General features: G+C 37.9%; 1 long non-coding RNA gene across 1 annotated transcript; it reads right to left on the bottom strand.

Moving 5' to 3' along the window:
- Window positions 1-396: 396 nt before the first annotated feature.
- On the bottom strand, window positions 397-6,489 carry LOC110368453. Its single transcript, XR_002428079.2, has 4 exons — window positions 6,400-6,489; window positions 4,679-4,799; window positions 3,348-3,452; window positions 397-1,054 (listed from the first exon to the last, which is right to left on the bottom strand). It is a non-coding gene; the product is annotated as an uncharacterized LOC110368453 (long non-coding RNA).
- Window positions 6,490-6,923: the final 434 nt, after the last annotated feature.

Raw genomic sequence — 6,923 nt, 5'->3', positions numbered from 1 at the left:
AGATCTACCCAGCTGCAAGGTCTTTTTTGTCTGCCGTTGATTTTAATTCTTAACAACTGCAGTATACCAAGGTTCAAACTTATTTGTGTAGGTCTGCTGTCTGCTTTGCGTCGTTTAACCCACATACCATATAAAGTAAAAAACACAAACACATGCATTCACTGAAAATATTTAAAGTTAGCCTTTACAACATTTACGTAATTTACTGACTCTCTTGTACCGTGTATATGTGCTTGTCTGTGTGTAAGTGTTATCTGTGTGATTCATTGAGACCAAACACATACGCCTACGCTTCTGCACACAAAAACACAAAGGTACAGATTCCTAAAAAATATATTTAATTTTATTAAAATTAATAATTGTATTTTTTTTTCTGTTCTCAAAATTCACACAAGTGTTGTCTAAATATAAATCCATTAGTTCTCAGAAGTGCTCAATGTGGGTGGCTTGTGGGAAAGAAAGTTATGCAGTTTCCCAACATACAAGGTGTTATTCTACATCAAGACAATTTCACTTGAGTAGAAATTGTGGTTTCCCTAAGCCTGAATGCTTGAGGAAACTACATAACAGCAGAATTTACACAGAAGTATGCTTGCCTCACTTAGTGCATTGCAGTGTCAGCAGAAACTATTTGGTACTAAAACTGTTTACACAAAATATGCCTGAGCTAAGGTGAAATTAGTACAAATTTCCCACTTCCTCTGAAAATATTCCAATTTTAGCATATTACAGTATGTCTCACTTCCACCTTTCCTATTTTCTCATCATTCCATTTACTGATATTTTTTTCTTCCTCTTCCCCTCTCAAAACGGAGACACATCTGAGGCTCCTCTGGCGGTGACAGAAGTAGGCTGCATACGCCACGGAGCCAGGCCAATCAGTGACAATCTGCATGGTAATGTGTGGCAGGGGCGGGATAATGAAGTTCCCAGCTCGCCGACTGGAAGGCTATCCTCCAGTGTGCTAAGTGATTTATCTCCTCTGTCAAGAGCCAGGACAGCCAAGACCTGTCCTTCCCAATGGTACCCAAGAACAGGAGTTGAGAAGAGCAACCTAAGAGACGAGAAAAGCAGGCCCAAGTTGCTAGCAAAAATTAGCAAACATACATTATATTGTACAACAGCAAACAATTGCAGGTAAATAAGAATCTTTATCAGCCATGCATTACTGAGATCCGAAAATACTTTTTTGCCTGTGGAAAAAATGATATCCCTTAAATTGATTTTGCTGCTTCACTTGTATGTTCCATAAAGTGTACACCTATCCTTCTCCTTCCTCCTGACCAATGCAACTGGACAAAAGGAAGGAAATGAAGAGCTATGATGCAAAGTAAAAAAAACAAAAAAAAAAAACAACTAAAACAAAACAAACTAAAGCATACTGCATAATGTAAAGCAAGAAAATTAAATCAAAGTTTAATACAAACAGTACTGAACCTCAGAGTCCAATTCCAGAGTTTTTAGTATCTCCGGTTCCTGTGACTGTGCACATATACGAATGCTTTTAACATCTGTTTTCAGAATTTTTTTTCTATTAAGTGGCATAAAGTATGTGTTGAATTTTACACCTTTTCTTTTTAGCTGAATTTGGGCTTTTGGCTACGATTCTGACTGAGATTTATAGAGAATATTTTGGTTCACAACACCTTGGCAAATAATGTTTCGAACAGTGTCTGAGGTTAGCCCTAGTGACCTATTTACTTTCACAGACCTTTACTACTTTTTTCTGCATACCTCAATTTTTGAGGAAAGAGTGCTCACTTCATCAATTTCTGTGCTGCCAATAAGCAGCTACATGCCATTTTGACATACTCCCAATTAAAGCAAAACAGCATTTGTTGTCAACAAACTGAAAAGTGTTCTGTCTAAAACAATTATCTGGGACACTGTGTGGTTCCAGAATATCTTTACTTCATTAATTGGAATGCATATTATGAAGACCTGCCTCCACAGGGTCTGACGTCAACAGTCAGTTTTAGAATTACTCATATTTTTGAGAAATTACAGAATAGACAACTATGGTATGCTGTGACTAGTATAAATTATGTCTCTAAAAGACATTGTAATGTGTCCCTTTATGCAAATATATACCAACACTGCAGCCATTGTTTAACATTCTCAGTAATAAATACAACTTTACAGTAGTATCTCTTTTTAGCTTGATTTTTTCATTTTTCTTGTCTTTTCTTGTCTCCCATCTGCACACCCTGGTCACTCTAAATCTTTGTCAGACATGACCTTGGACAAAGATTTTAATTAGCTTGAGAAATACATAATGAGTTCATTTAGGTAATTAAGCACTGAGGTGGAATGACAAAAAGCTCTCCGAATTTGCCGGAGGAGTGTTTTTGAAAATGGTCAAGATAAATCATATATTTAAATGTGTTTTGTCACATAATCTCTCCTGGTTTGTTTAAATTATGTAATAAATTATCTCGAAATTTGTAATTCCAACTGTTTTTTCAAAGGAAAAAACTATAGCTGCAAAAAGGTTGAATACTTTATGAATAATTTTGCTTTTTAAATGTTTGGTGGATTTTTTGTGCATGGTGCTTTCAGCAATGTGGTAGATGTAAGCTTGAAAAAATTATTTAACAGTACGGTAGAATGTTTATGTATGGTGTTATTGGACAAGTTGGGTGGCTTACAACCTTTTTGTTTTAAATTAATAATTCGGTTTATTTATTATATAGTAAACCATCCTGCAACTATGTTAAAAAAACTAAATGAGAATTTCCATGATATACTTCAATTACTGGCTAACAAAGTTGGCAATCTTAGCTGGTTTTAGATTCTCTTGGAGTGCAGTTAGATTGTGAGATTATATCCTATAATTTAGAATGCATTAAAACGTAATGCTGCAAGGTTTGTTATCTAATCCTCAGATATTTGTGTTTTGATTTTGGACTGGTTTAGTTTCTTGGATTGTGCCCTCTTTGATTTATTATCCTTTAGTGTTTGTTTATTCTTAGTTTGTGGATTCTGTTAGTTCATTCTGTAATCATTTTGGTATTCTTTTAAAGTGTGTACACACTGAACACCAACAAGGCAAATTTTTCACCTTGTTTGCCTGCCGTTGTTTGCATGACATTTCGCCTCTCTCTCGCAAACAATTTACACGGACAATGCGGCAACATTTTGCCCAGCTCGCTTCACTGCGTCATCAAAAAGGAGGAGCGTCTATCCCTTTGCTTGTTCCTTTTGTCTGTTCAACTCACCATGGCGGACCTCAATTTTACCAAGCGAGCCACTGTGCTGTATTTAATGTGGTCAGCCCAAAACAGCACCTGCGTCCCAGGGTCCACCAGATCCTCCAGAGACACACCCTGTTCAGCAAGTACCATTACCTGCTCCAGGAGCTGCGTCTGGATGACGGTCACTTCCAGCAGTACTTCTGTCTGTCCAGGATCCAGTATGAGGACCTGCTGTCACACGTTGGGGGACAGCTCACCCTACAGGACACAATCAATTGACAGAAAAGTTCAGATTGTTGAACTCTAGCAACATTTTGCTTCGCTCTAGTCACAGATCCACCACACCTATTCAGTTTTGCTTCACTCTTTTTGCCCAATTTGCGCCATTGCTTGAAACGTGTTGTTTGCATCATCAATCGTCGATTTGCTCCTGATCGCTCCTTTACATAAAGATAACATGTATCACTCGTTCCATTCGTCTTGTTTGTGTTTGGTGTCAACACACCTTTAGATATCTTCCTGTGTTTACTCCCTGTCTGCCTGTTAATTATTCTCCTTCCTCTTCAGCCCTCATTGCTTTCAGCTGTTGTCTATTACTCACCTGATTAATTATACCTGCTCTCCACATCTTCTCTCCTTACTCCCTCTGTATATAAGCTCTCTGGTCTTCACATTTGCTGCTTCCTTCAGTATTCTATTCACTGTTGGTTCCTGTTTCCCATATGTATGTGTGCCTCCTGCCACCTTGTTTCTCCGTGCCTTTTTTAGTCAGTTACTGTATGACATCTGTAAGTTTATTTATTTACCATTAAACATTGTCATCATCATTTGCATCCGCACTTAAGTCCTTCCACTACCGCAAAATAAAATTTTTACCACATGTTGAATCAGTCAATGTCCAGTATTTAAAAAAGACATAATTTAAGCAATAGAAAATTAATTTCATCTCCTTTTAAAAAGCCATAGTATCAAGTTTTGAAAGCAGAAATTGACAGGATATTAAAAATAATTTTACAAAGTATGATCTTTCTCACTCAATTGTGAACACAGCATAATCCATGTCTTCTAAAGCTTCTAGTGAAACACCCTTTTTAGGAGAGATGTTTTTTTTTTTTTTACATGGAACCATCTTGATTTGTAGGAACATGTTTCTAAGAACTAAACTGGATTATCATCTTTCTGAGCAAATAAATGTAACTATTATTAAATGTACTCGTGTATTTCCCAAGAACAAAATAAAAAAAAAAAAGATATTTTGAGAAGCAGGTTAAAAATGCAACATATGAGAGTGCAATAATTTAATGAAAAACATGTTTTCAGAGTTTCTGTAGGAAAGGGATGTGTAAACTATTGTAGAAAAGGGGATTTGTACGTTTGCCTTAATAAAGGATGGCCAACCACTTTGCTAATGCTATATATATATATATATATATATATATATATATATATATATATATATATATATATACATCTGCATCACTTACCTTTGCTGGTGGGCCATATCATTCTTGAACTGCAGTTGGGGACAGCACAAAATCACTCCGAGTGCAAATGGCTCCTGGGCACACTTTGGACACCCCTGACCAAGGGTCTTCTTGGAAGGCCCTGGGGTAACATCATATATGACATAATTTAAGGGTATTTATTCCTTCTGATCATCTAAGCAAGTTGTTATTAAAGCCCCCACATTGAACATCATTGATAAAAACCATTTCACTGTAGCCTTGACTGTATTTTTAGGGTCCGAATCCTGCAATAAGTTGAATCTAGGCCCTGATCTCAATTTTTTTGCAACCTCTAACAGCTTTTTAACCTGGAGGGACTCACACGGACAAAAGAGGCAATAAGAGAGATTTATTGAGATAAATTAGTTCTTTGGTGCTCGGACCCCGGCAGAAGACATGAAAGCTGAGAAAGTCTTTGAGCTTGGATGTTCGTTTTAGGAATAGGATTAGTGAAATCTTTCCCCTGGGGTCTGGACACTGGTGGTGAAGGCCAGAGGAGAGAAAGAGTCAGGTGAAGGCTGTTAGCATGAAGCAGGAGATGGTGTGGAGGAAAGTTAAAGCTCAGTTGAAGACCAGAATCCATGAATAAAGAGCCATATAAGCAAAGTCTTGTGGGATGATAGGATGAGGACTTAACGCAGATTGGCTCAGGGCATCTGGTATACATTCAGTCTATGGTGGACATGCCTCTAGGACTGACAAGAGGTCCTGCGGGCGTGTTTCCACTGTCGGCAGCGGTGCATTTTGAGCTTTCAAGCGTCTCAGCGTCCGGATTAGTGAGGAAGTTGGGATCTCAGGTAAGTTATCAAAACTTTTAACACTGTAAACATTTCCCTGCACTTGACGAAAGGAAAAGGGTAGCTCCTCCCAACATGCATCAGATTGGTCTGACCACACTTTGCTCAGAACGTCGAATCAGAGGCGTTGGCTCTATTTTTGATGCTCAAAATGTGTTTGGGTGTGAACACACAATCTTTACTAAAATTTCAAAATTAAGCTTTTATTTCACAGAGATTTGTGGAATTCTTGAGTTCTCGTTGCCCTGTCAACAAATTCTGCCACCTGAGCTGTGGATCTCTACAGCTGTTCCAGAGTCACCAGACTGCGTCTCAGTTTAGGTGCACACCCATGGTTTAATATTAACAAGTGTAAAACTTACAAACAGGCACAAGGAGAACAGTGTGAGGAAAAACTGCATGGTAATGGAAGGATCCAGTGTATAATAATGAGAATAACAAAGCATATACGGTACACTTAAGCAGGGTTGGAGAAATGACAAGCAAACCAGAAGAGCTAATCAATTGAAATTAGGTGCAGCTGAGACAGAGTGAAGGCAGAGCAGCTGGGAGGGAGACTAATTAACCAGAATGAACTGAGCTGCAAAACAAAGAAACTATCAAGGAAGGGAGATGAATGGAAATAATTCCACAATGAACAAAGAACACAAGACTAAAGACAAATCATGAACTAATACAGCAACACTTACTTTCTGACGCAAGTATTAACCTAATTTGAAATATATTAAATGATTTTTCAGGTCAATATACAGCGCTTGGCGCATATTGATGCTCAGTGTAAGCTGCCCTTCTCTAATACCGTTTTCAGCTTCAGAATAGAAGTCCAGTTGATTAGTTTTTTTTGACATTTTTTGGATTGATCGTGACCTGGATGACTGAGAATCTACACCAACAACTACTCACCTCTATATAATAGTGTAGCAAACTTGGGACCACTTTCTCCACTCCTTTAATCCACACACTTCCTCTTTTTGATATTTTTTCTCTGTTTGAATTAGTTTATAAACTATCGCCATTGTCGTTCCTTCTTTAGGAGTTTTTGAGCGTTTGACAACCAATTTAAGGGAGCATTACCGCCACCTACTGTTCTCGAGTATGCCATCAACAATATTTATTTACCTTGAACTCACGTTTGATCCCAAGAGGTTCTACTCGATTTTCTATCTGATATCTAAATGTTCCCCAGTGAAATTTGTTCATGTGTAGTGCGTTGTGCTTTCCATGTGACTAGACAACAAACACTGCACAAGCAAACCTGGTATATCTACAATTTTTTTTGTCATGTGTGGTGTCTCTTAGACTTTGAAAATATGGCGAGAATCTTTAAATCTTGCCGTGTGAACCAGGCTTAACTCGATGACTTCTCAGTCTGCTGATCCAAAGTGGCCTACAATCAGATTCTAAAACGGCATGGAAGATCTGGAGGC

The sequence above is a fragment of the Fundulus heteroclitus genome, chromosome 12 (assembly GCF_011125445.2).
Source record: "Fundulus heteroclitus isolate FHET01 chromosome 12, MU-UCD_Fhet_4.1, whole genome shotgun sequence".
NCBI classification, from domain to species: Eukaryota; Metazoa; Chordata; class Actinopteri; order Cyprinodontiformes; family Fundulidae; genus Fundulus; species Fundulus heteroclitus.
This window is presented reverse-complemented; position numbering and strand designations above follow the sequence as displayed.